This window comes from Bubalus kerabau, chromosome 12 (assembly GCF_029407905.1).
Source record: "Bubalus kerabau isolate K-KA32 ecotype Philippines breed swamp buffalo chromosome 12, PCC_UOA_SB_1v2, whole genome shotgun sequence".
NCBI lineage: Eukaryota > Metazoa > Chordata > Mammalia > Artiodactyla > Bovidae > Bubalus > Bubalus kerabau.
In genome coordinates this window covers 91,137,560-91,149,953 of record NC_073635.1, presented here as the reverse complement: position 1 = coordinate 91,149,953, position 12,394 = coordinate 91,137,560, and the positions used below count along the sequence as shown (strand labels likewise).

The 12,394-nt window shown below is 39.9% G+C and overlaps 1 protein-coding gene across 5 annotated transcripts in view; it reads right to left on the bottom strand.

Moving 5' to 3' along the window:
- The window catches only part of LOC129624802 (olfactory receptor 5M9-like), a 37,570-nt gene that overhangs the window by 10,493 nt on the left and 14,683 nt on the right, over window positions 1-12,394 (bottom strand). The window lies entirely within an intron of this gene.

Genomic DNA, 12,394 nt, shown 5'->3' with positions numbered 1-12,394 from the left:
AGCATCATTCCTTCCAAAGAAATCCCACGCCTGATCTCTTTCAGAATGGACTGGTTGGATCTCCTTGAGAGTCCAAGACCCTCAAGAGTCTTCTCCAACACCACAGTTCAAAAGCATCAATTCTTTGGTGCTCAGTTTTCTTCACAGTCCAACTGTCACATCCATACATGACCACTGGAAAAACCATAGCCTTGACTAGACGGACCTTTGTGGGCAAAGTAATGTCTTTGCTTTTCAATATGCTATCTAGGTTGATCATAACTTTCCTTCTAAGGAGTAAGCGTCTTTTAATTTCATGGCTGCAGTCACCATCTGCAGTGATTTTGGAGCCCAAAAAAATAAAGTCTGACACTGTTTCCACTGTTTCCCCATCTATTTCCCATGAAGTGATGGGACCAGATGCCATGATCTTCGTCTTCTGAATGTTGAGCTTTAAGCCACCTTTTTCACTCTCCAATTTCACTTTCATCAAGAGGCTTTTTAGTTCCTCTTTACATTCTGCTATAAGGATGGTATGATCCCATAGTCCTAGGGCCAGATGACCGAAGTAACTTCTCATAGAGAGCCACTTTATTAAATAACTGTGCATCATCTTTTAAAGCAATTAAGCATATAGAATGTATAATTTAGAAATTTTTAAAAATCACTTTCATTACCTTTTCAGGAATTTTACACACACACACAATACAGCAAAGGTATAATTATTTCTTCAATGTAGTGAAAGACAGGGAAGTATGGCATGCTACAGTCCATGGGATGGCAAAGAGTAGGACACAACTTAGTGACTGAACTGGGAATAACAATCATTCCCAAAGACACAATACTTTCAATTCCATTCAGATACATTTTAAAACACAATGTGGAAATCACTGGGTTTGTAGGGAAGATATAAAAGGCAAAACCTAAAAAGCAAAAATTCTTGTAAGTCCCTATGGTAGCAAGATATTCTTATGAATTTTTATATCAACTATTAATATAAATAGTAATATTTCCCAAGTATATAATTCCAGAAAATAAAACACTGTGATAACAAATAGGTCCACAAGTAAGGTCTTAGTCTCTTCTTCAAAAAAGGGCTAAAAACTAAAGATGTGACTGCATTAATCTCTATTGCAAAGAGTATAAAATTTGCAGACCTACCTTCAGCAGCAACAAGAAAACGATGATAATTCCTCACTATTTATAATAGAATCTTGAACACTGCACACATTGAGAGCATCTCCCCAAGGAACTATCCAGATAATGATGAAACACATTATAATTAAAATTATAGAAATATCTCAGGAGTAAGGGAAGTTAAGGAGGGTTAATTAGAAGAATGTCTTCTGATAACATTACATGACCAGTATCCTTAATGTCATGGGTATAATCTCTCCCATCTTCACATGGTATAATGCCTGCCTCAGGAAAGCACCTTGGACCTCAGGAAAACATTCTTGGTTTGCATTATGCAATGTTGTTCGGTCACGTTCTTTTATATTGTACTTTAGTTCTAATAAGCATTATCTTTCCGGCCAAACACAGCAATGCACACCCTATGCATCTCATGGCTGCTGAAGAGATCCCAGGTGCCTCCAAAGTACAGATCACAGAGAAATGTCTAGGGAGAATGAGTACAAGTAGAGGTCATTGGTGGAGAAGTTGATTGTAGTAGAACAATTCATCAGTGAACTCTTTTCAGGCTCTTTTTGGAGTCAGTAGAGCATCAACTTCGATGTCAGTTAGAGTGGAAATAAAATCTTAACTCTGCACCATAATTAACTGCCTGTCTTTGGAAAAGTAAGGATTCTCAGTTTCAAAGTTCATCTGTAGAAAAAGGAAACTGCTGTCTCCAGTGAGGTACGGGGATTGCAGACAACATAGGGAAATTCCTAGCACGACGCCTGTCTCTGATAAGGCAGTCAAAAAATTGAGACGAGCTGTGAATTTTTACCTATTAACAGTTTTGTGATCGTGATCAGTACGATCTCTGTGTTGAAGGGTAAAATAAAAAAAAAAACTAAGTAAAATAATTCTGAGGTTCAGTTTCTCCACAAAATATGGATAGTAGGGGCTTCCCTGGTGGCTCAGACTGAAGAGTCTTCCTGTAATGCAGGAGACCCAGGTTTGATCCCTGAGTCCTGAAGATCCTCTGGAAAAAGGAATGGCTATCCACTCCAGTATTCTTGGTGCTTCTCTGGTAAGCTCAGACATTAAAGATAGCTAGCAGATTAAAGAATCTGAGTGGAAACCAAGATTGTTCACAAATTCCCATTTGTACTACCTCAATTTTGCTGGGAAATCATGGAGAGAATAATACTCAGGCAAAGTTTTCCTCTTCAGTGCCCAAGGATCCCAGACTCCTTAGTTCCTTCTCACCTTTTATGGAGAAGCTACATAAGGCAAACTCATTGGCACCAGATTATTATAACTTAACTTGCACTCCCTCAAGAAAAAGGGAATTTAAAACAAGAAAGCATTGTGTGTGTGTGTGTCTGTATGTGTGTGTGTGTGCGCGCGTGTTAAACAGGAAGAGAGCAAGGAAGAGAGTCAAGGTTAAATACATTTTATACTAGAGATACTTAACTATAAAAAAAATTGATAGATATATGAATAAATGTATGAATGAGATCCATTTTTTAAAGTGCTTTACAGAGCTATCCTGAATTTTCTGCAAATAGCAAAATTGCTCTAAATTCTCCAAAAGAATCAAGATTTGGGGAGATTATGAGCTAGAAGTGATCTTGGAGGTCAGATACTTCATCCTAAAAATTAACTGGATGAATGACACAAAATGAGTGGTTTAAGGTCACCTGCAAATTATTTTGAAAATTTGAAACTAAAACCAGGAACATGACTTAACCAAGAATCTTGACATCATCATTCTTCATGCAACACTGAAACAAATCTCAAAAGAGTAGAGAAAGTGGTTCACTTAAAAAAAAAAAAAAAGAGGTGACAAATATTATCCAAATCCACTTGCCAAATTCACTTGCTAAATTCAGACTTAAATTGGAGAAAGTAGGAACAACCACTAGACTATTCAGCTACGGCCTAAGTCAAATCCCTTACAATCATACAGGGGAAGTGACAAACAGATTCAAGGGATTAGATCTGATAGACAGAGTGCCTGAAGAAGTATGCACGGGGGTTCATGACATTGTACAGAAGGCAGGGATCAAGATGATACCCAAGAAAAAGAAGTGCAAACACACAAAACGGTTGTTTAAGAAGGCCTCACACATAGCTGAGAAAAGAAGAGAAGTGAAAATCAAAGGAGAAAAGGAAAGATATACCCATTCAAATGCAGAGTTCCAAACAATAGCAAGGAGAGATAAGAAAACCTTCCTCGGTGATCAGAAAAAAAGCCTTCCTTGGCAAAGAAATAGAGGAAAAAATAGAATGGGAAAGACTAGAGATCACTTCAAGAAAATTAGAGATATCAAGAAAATATTTCATGCAAAGAGGAGCACAATAAAGGACAAAAGTGGTATGGATCTAACAGAAGCAGAAGATATTGAGAAGAGGTGGCAAGAATACACAGAAGAGCTGTACAAAAAAGATCTTCATGACCCAGATAACCACAATGGTGTGATCACTCACCTAGAGCCAGACATCCTGGAAGGCGAAGTCAAATGGGCCTTAGGAAGCATCACTGTGAACAAAGCTAGTGGAGGTAATGGAATTCCAGTTGAGCTATTTCAAATCTTAAAAGATGATGCCGTGAAAGTGTTGCACTCAGTATGCCAGCAAATTTGGAAAACTCAGCAGTGGCCATGGGACTGGAAAATGTCAGTTTTCATTCCAATCACAAAGAAAGGCAATGCCTAAGAATGCTCAAACTACCACACAATTGCACTCATCTCAGATGCGAGTTAAGTAATGCTCAAAATTCTCCAAGCCAGGCTTCAGCAATACATGAGCCATGAAATTCCAGATGTTCAAGTTGGTTTTAGAAAAGGCAGAGGAACCAGAGATCAAATTGCCAACATCCGTTGGAAAAACATTGAAAAAACAAGAGAGTTCCAGAAAAAAAAACATCTATTTCTGCTTTAATGACTAGGCCAAAGCCTTTGACTGTGTGGATCACAATAAACTGTGGAAAATTCTGAAAGAGATGGGAATACCAGACCACTTGACCTGCCTCTTGAGAAATCTATATCTAGGTCAGAAAGCAACAGTTAGAACAACAGTCTGGTTCCAAATCAGGAAAGGAGTCTGTCAAGGCTGTATCTTGTCACCCTGCTTATTTAACTTATATGCAGAGTACATCATGAGAAACACTGGGCTGGATGAAGCACAAGCTAGAATCAAGATTGCTGGGAGGAATATCAACATCCTCAGATATGCAAATGATACCACCCTCATGGCAGAAAGTGAAGAAGAACTAAAGAGCCTCTTGATGAAACTGAAAGAGGAGAGTGAGAAGGTTGGCTTAAAGCTCAACCTTCAGAAAACTAAGGTCATGTCATCTGGTCCCATCACTTCATAGCAAAAAGATGGGAAAACAGTAGAAACAGTGACAGACTTTATTTTGGGGGCTCCAGAATCACTGCAGATGGTGACTGCAGCCATGAAATTAAAAGACACTTACCAACCTAGACAGCATATTAAAAAGCAGAGACATTTCTTTTCCAGCAAAGGTCCATCTAGTCAAGGCTATCATTTTTCCAGTAGTTATGTATGGATGTGAGAGTTGGACTATAAAGAAAGCTGAGCACTGAAGGATTGTTGCTTTTTAACTGTGGTGTTGGAGAAGACTCTTGAGAGTCCCTTGGACAGAAAGGAGATCCAACCAGTCCATCCTAAAGGATATCAATCCTGAATATTCATTGGAAGGGCTAATGTTAAAGCTGAAACTCCAATACTTTGGCCACCTGATGCAAAGAACTGACTCATTTGAAAATACCCTGATGCTGGGAAAGATTGAAGGTGGGAGGAGAAGGGGATGACAGAGGATGAAATGGTTGGATGGCATCACCAACTCAGTGGACATGAGTTTGAGTAAACTCCAGGAATTGGTGATGAACACGGAGGCCTGACATGCTGCAGTCCATGGGTTGCAAAGTGTCGGCCACGACTGAGTGACTGAACTGAACTGAGTAGAATTCACTGGTAAAAACATGGGCTATGGAGTCAACTTGTTGAATTCCCATTCTGGCTTTAACAATTTTGATCCATGCACCCTGGACAATGTCTCTTGATATTTCTGGGCTTCATCTTTTTTTTTTTTTTTTTTTTTTTTTTTTTTTGTCAAACTGGATTCCTTATATGGGCAGGTTTATTTTGAGGATTATGCAACAGAAAGTATGCACTATGGAACATACTGTTCTCCATACATGTCTGTGTGTTTGTGTGCATGCTCAGTCGTTTCTGACACTTTGTACATCCATGGACTGGGTAGTCATCAATAAATGGGAGCTATGAGTCATTAAGTAAAGAATCATAGAGAATGGCATTCAATATATTCCTTATCATCCACCTAAATGACTCAATGAATTATATAAGTAATAGTACCTAAAATAGTAAATATCCACACTTTTCTGGTCATTGGTATTTCCTTTTTCTTTGTCATTTATGAATCATAAGTCTAGTTTTGGCACATGATTGCCCAAATAAGAAAGCAGAGTTTTGATGGTTATAAATAAATGTATAACACAGAAGTCTACATATCTTTGAAGGAAGAGCCATTTTAGAAAGAGCATCAATGTCATGGCTCTTCTGCTGAATAATGCAGGCAGGATTTATATTATTTGTAGATTGGTGCCATTTCCTTAAGAGATTATACATATAGGTGAGTATTAAGTAATTGCTTTGTTAGCTTGTATTTTGCACTAAATGAGTTCTCTGGAGAAATAACAATTGGGTACAATGCAGATTTGCCATGGGGCCCAACTGGTTTCTGGTGCTTTTCTTCTTTAGATTCCGTGTCAATATTTTCCTTCATACATTGGTAAGTCTACATCATAATACTGATGTCTGCCATCGATACTCATGCCATATTCTGTTACCCGTAATATTTGTTTAATCCAATTTAACACAATTTCTTCCACACAATTATCATAACTTTGTGCCACAACCTATTACCATCTCACTTTGGGTTATGGGTTGAAAAGTTTATTTATATCAAAATCTTGACTCCCAGTACTTCTGAATATGGCTGAATTTGTAGATATAGTTTTTAAAGAGGAAATTAAATTGTAATCGGCTCAAATCGTGCATCCTAACGCAAGATGACTGGTATCTTTTTTAAGAAAGGAGATTAGAACATACACACAGGAAAGACTGTGAGAGACACAGGAGGTGATGGCTGTCTATAAGCCAGACAGAAGCTTCAGAATGAAACCAACCCTACTAACATTTTGATCTTGAATTACTTACTATCCTCCAAACTGGAAGGAAATCAGTCTCTTTCGTTTAAGCCACCCCAGTCTGTGGTACTTAGTTATAGCTGCTGCTGCTAAGTCACTTCAGTCGTGTCCGACTCTGTGCAACCGCAGAGACGGCAGTCCACCAGGCTTCCCCGTCCCTGGGATTCTCCAGGCAAGAACACTGGAGTGGGTTGCCATTTCCTTCTCCAACGCATGAAAGTGAAAAGTGAAAGTGAAGTCGCTCAGTCGTGTCTGACTCTAGCGACCTCATGGCCTGCAGCCTACCAGGCTCCTCCGTCCATGGGAATTTTCAGGCAAAAGTACTGGAGTGGATGCCATTGCCTTCTCCGTTAGTTATAGCAGCCCTCGCAAACTAATATGTTCTGCCTTCAGTAGACAAAGAGACTGATTTCATATTCAAAGGAAGTTTTGCTTCTTTGAAAAGTAGTATCATTTTTAATATATTTCAAACATTTACAGTACACATTCAAAATGTGCACAAAACATGTTTACAATTTATTGAATTTTTTCAAAGTAAAAATGCGTTTATGACCAAACTTCTAAACTGAGTAGAAGACCGACACTACATCAGACAAACTTCTCATCTTCTTTCTGAGTCAGTATTCCTCAAGTTAGATGAATCTTTATTTTTAGCACTCTACATAACTTGTGTCTTTTTCTGAATTTTACACAAGTGAAATCAAACAGAACACATTCTTTGATGTATAGTCTTCTGGTGAAAAGTCTGTTGATATCTGAACATTATGTTGATGATTGTTTTAGCTTGTTTGGACTGCTATAGTAATTATAACATAAGCATTTATTTATCACTGTTCTGAAAGCTGGAAGTCTAAGATTGGATTGGGTTCTGATGAAAGCATTCTTCCTGGTTTGTAGATGGCTGTCTTTTTGCTGTGCCCACACATCACATGGGGCAAGGGAGTGCCCTGGGCTCTTTTATGAGGGCACTAATCCAGTTCATGGGCTTCCCTAGTAGCTCAGAAAGTACAGAATATTCCTGCAATGCAGGAGTCCTGAGTTTGATACTTGTGTAGGGAATGTTCCCTGGATCAGGAAATGGCAACCCACTCCAGTATTCCTGCCTGGAGAACCACATGGACAGAGGAGCCTGGCAGGTTACAGTCCATGGGGTCACAGAGTCGGACACGACTAAGCATGAGCAGGCACTAATTCAGTTCATGAGGGCAAAGCCAAGCCTTCATGACCTAATGACCTCCCTAAAGCCCCCGCTTCTAAATAGCAACGGTTCTTTTATTACCGTAAGTGTAGAGATCAAGTTGACAACATTCACTGAATCATGGAGAAAGCAAAGGTGTTCCAAAAAAAATCTACTTCTGATTGTACTCCAACTATACCAAAAAATCTGGAACAAACAACCTCATTTAAAATGTATAAATCTGAACACCTGGCCAAAGACAATATACAGATAGTAAATCAGCATATCAAAAATACTCAAAATCATATATCGTTAGGAAATTACAAACTAAAACAACAGTAAAGTAGCACTGCACACCTATTAGATCAGTAAACTCAAAAAGGGGGGCGGGGGGCAGGGCTTCTCTGGTGGCTCAGTGGTAAAGAATCTGCCTGACAATGCAAGACACTCAAGTTCGATCCCTTACCCAGGAAGATCCCACATGTCACAGAAAAACTTAGCTGGATTTTTCCTCAGCTAAACAAGGCTCACCTGTGACCTGAACACTACATGTCTAGTACTTAGTAAACAGCTTTGAAAAAGTGTCCAAAAATTATCACACAATTATACACAGGAGCTCTACTTCTAATAGCTAAAAACTTTCAAATATCAGGATGTCTTCGATAGATGACTGCATAAACAAACTGGGATACATCCAAAGTGAAGGGGAGCAAATGCCACCCCAAAATATACCCCTTCAGCATGAGAATTAGTTGGACTTAATTAACTATTTTTTTTTAAGAGGACACATGATCATCTCTGAAACCCAAGTTCAAGACGGCTCTTCTGAGTCACATTTACAAGAGAAATCTCATTTCAAAAGAATTCTCTGTATATACCAGATAGAAGGATGACAGTCTTGTGAAACTCTTTTTTTTTTATCAATAGGGAAAGCTAAGATGTAAATATGTACAACAACCATACCCTTCCTTTCCTTTGGTTTTATTTTTTAATATTTATTTGTTTTTTTATTTGGCTGCGCCAGGTCAACCTTCATTGAGGCAAGCCAGATATTTAGCTGTGGCAGGCAAACTCTTAGTTGTGGCATGGGAGATCTAGTTCTCTGATCAGGGATGGGACCTGGGCCTCCTTCTTAAGGAGTGTCCAGTCTTAGCCACTGGACCACCAGGAAGCCCCTGTTTTGTTTTTAGATGAAGACGGTATCTAAGGTGATATCTTGGGCCATTTCAGTCACTGACTCAGTTTCCCGAGTTTCTCCAAAGCATACACAAGGTGCACATTATTAAACTGGTTTGCAAAAAAGGAAAGGTAGTTCATACTACAACACTGTATGCTTACAAATATGTAAATAGTAAATGGCATGTTATTTATTTTTAATTACTATGGGAAAAAAGAATGTAGTATTGGTACATGTTACAAAATGAATAAACATTAAAAACATCTTTAGTGAAAAAATCCACATAGAAAAGGCCACCCAGATCCCATATTCACCATGTCTGCTTTACATCCACCAAATTTGTCCAAATGTCTGAAAATCTCAGTAACAATCTAAAAAAATATTGGATGCGGATGGGAAAAAAGATATTTTCATACAATTGGACAACTGCTGAAAGTGGAAGTGGGGCTGTGGATTACATTATAATGTAGAAACTATATGATTTCCTGATTTTGGAGATTATGTGCTGGTTCCACAGGAGAATGCGCCCATTTTGGATAAAACGCATGGAGTATTTTAGGTGATGTGGCAAATGTGAGTATTTTTTTAACCATTATTAAGAGTTTACTGCACATTTTAAGTTACTGAAAAGTAAATTATTTTTCAAAACAACCACGTCAATACCACAAAAGAAAATCAGATCAGACAGGCTTGAAACTTTCTTATAGAGGCCAAGACTTACCCAGACAAAGTTCAAGGGAAGTTGTGATGCTCATTGTCCTTGAAGGAGTCCACATGGAATTTACAAACAAAATTTCCCACATAACTTCACAAAAAGTTGTTAGAATACATTCAGTAAAGTTGAATAATTTGGGATCAATTTACAATCATATAAAATACTACAATTTACAATCTAAATCAATATACGAAAATCACTTGTGTTTCTATACACTAGTAACAATCAGAAACAAAAATTAAGAAAAAACTTAACCAAGGACATAAAAGACCAGTAGTTAGAAAACTAGAAAGCACTGATAAAGAAACCAAAGAAAACACAAATAAACAGAAAAATATTCCATGCTCATGCACTGGAAAAATGAGTTATTAAACTGTCCATTCTAACCAAAGCCATCAGCAAATGCACTGCACTCAAAATATAATATCCAATGGCATTTTTCATAGAAATAGAAACATTCCTAATAATATTCTGCAACAACTAAGGACCCTGAACAGCCCAAAAGACTCTGAGAAAGAAGAATGAACCTGGAGGCATCTTCCTCTCTGACTTCAAACTACATCATGGAGCTGTAGTAACCACAAGTGAGGGACTGGCACAAACACAGGCACAGGGACTCGAGGAAAGAATAGAGCGCCCGGGAATAAAGCCACATGTATGTGGACAGTTCATGAAAATCAAGCCAAGGACATGCAAAGAGGAAAGGACAGTCCTTTCAAGAATCAGTGACAGGAAAACTGGCCACCTACACCAAAGAACATCACTGGGCATCCTCTAGATCATCTAACAGAAATCTAACTAAAAACTCACCATTTTGCACATGGAGCTCTTTTCCACCCCCAACCCCACCCCCCGACCCCCCACCCTCCGCCAACGAGTTCTCTGAGATGGACCTCCGGTCAGCGCTCAGCTGGACACAGGAAACGTCTACTTCATCCTCATTTTTCCCTCTTGCAGCGCCCCCTTGCTGGTGGGCACCGAGGCAACCCCCCTCCTCTCAGCCTGGACACAGCCCCATTATCCAGGAGCCCAAGCCCTGACGGTGCTGAGAAGACAAAGCTCTCACCAGCTGGTCACCGAGCTGAATCTGAAGGCAAATGTCCTGTCCCCACAGGTCAGAGAGGGGGTTGGTGCCCCAAGCAGGCCACCAGAGAAGAGCGGGCAGCCCTGCGCTCACAGACCCCAGAGGGCTCACCCAGAACCAGCTTTGCTGTGAGCACTCAGACTGGAAACCCAAACTGAAACGGAGCCAAAAATCTCCATGACACTGCTCAACACACAGCCAGGGAACAATTGATTAAAATTGATTAAAAACCATACAGAATGAAAGGAACATAAACACAAACTTTGCAACTGACACCACATTTCAATTAAAACTATAAACATTTTAGAAAACAACAAAAGATCTACATGACCTTGAGTCTGGTGATGAGTTCTAAAACACAACAAAAAAGCCAATATACAAAATGTTTTAAATAAATTAATTAAAACACTGACTTTTAAAAATGTATACATTCACTCTGTAAAGGACCTTACTCAAGAAAACCAAAGGACAAAGTGTTAGGGGAACCACTAACTAAAACTACCTGCCCGTCCTTGTCAGGCACCAGAGAAACCACTTGCCGGAGTCATCTTACAACAGGAGGTCCTGGGTAAGGAACAAGGAACTAACAAGCTACCACCAACCAGAAGAATTCAGGAAAGGTCAAAGGAGATGGGAGATTCCAATCCATAGGTCTTACCAACCTCCCAGGATCCTCCTTGCTAGAATCCACCTTGGATGAGTGATGCATATGCCACCAGGAAGGACTCCAATTCAGAATGACTGGCCAGAGATAAACCAGAAACTAATCCAATGCCCATAAAACCCGAGACTGTGAGCCACGTGGCAGAGAAGTTCTCTCAGCTTCCCTCACCCTCCTGCCCTCCACCCAGGCAGCCCTTCCCAATAAAACCTCTTGCTTTGACAGCACAGACAAACATTAATATTTTTTTTAAAACAACACATATCTGATAAAGAATTTGTACTCAAATTATACCAAGAACTCTAGAGCAAACAAACCCATTAATAATTGGTAAAGACTGAAACAGATACCTGGCCACAAAGGGTACACTGATAGTAAACAACCATAAGAAACACCTGGCCACAGAGGGTACTCTGATAGTAAACAACCATAAGAAAACATACTCAAGATCATGGCGGGATGCATGCACAGCCACCTTTGGAAGACAGTCTGACAGTTTTCTCCAAAGCTAAACAGACTCATCATCTAGGATGCAGCACTGCTGCTGCCAAGCCACTCAGTCGTGTCCGACTCTGTGCGACCCCACAGACGGCAGCCCACCAGGCTCCCCCGTCCCCGGGATTCTCCAGGCCAGAACACTGGAGCGGGGTGCCATTTCCTTCTCCGATGCATGAAGTGAAAAGTGAAAGGGAAGTCGCTCAGTCTTGTCTGACTCCTAGCGACCCCACAGACGGCAGCCCACCAGGCTCCGCCGTCCCTGGGATTCTCCAGGCAAAAACACTGGAGCGGGGTGCCATTTCCTTCTTCAATGCATGAAGTGAAAAGTGAAAGGGAAGTCGCTCAGTCTTGTCTGACTCCTAGCGACCCCATAGACTGCAGCCCACCAGGCTCCTCCGTCCGTGGGATTTTCCAGGCAAGAGTACTGGAGTGGGGTGCCATTGCCTTTTCCAGGATGCAATACTACACCTCTTGTATTTAGACAACAGCTTTGAAAAACTGTGCATAAAATAATGCACAGTAGCTCTATTCTGGGTTAAAAATTGGTTAAAAACTGAAAGACATCAGACTGTTCTTCTGTAAATGAATTAATAAGCAAATTAGGGCACATGTACATCAAGGGGAGCAGAATATGCCACCCCAAGTTGTGTCTTTTGGACATCAGGATAATTCTGGACTGACATTTAAAAAACAGCAGATCCAGGAGAATGTTTGAAAATGCCCTTTTAGGAA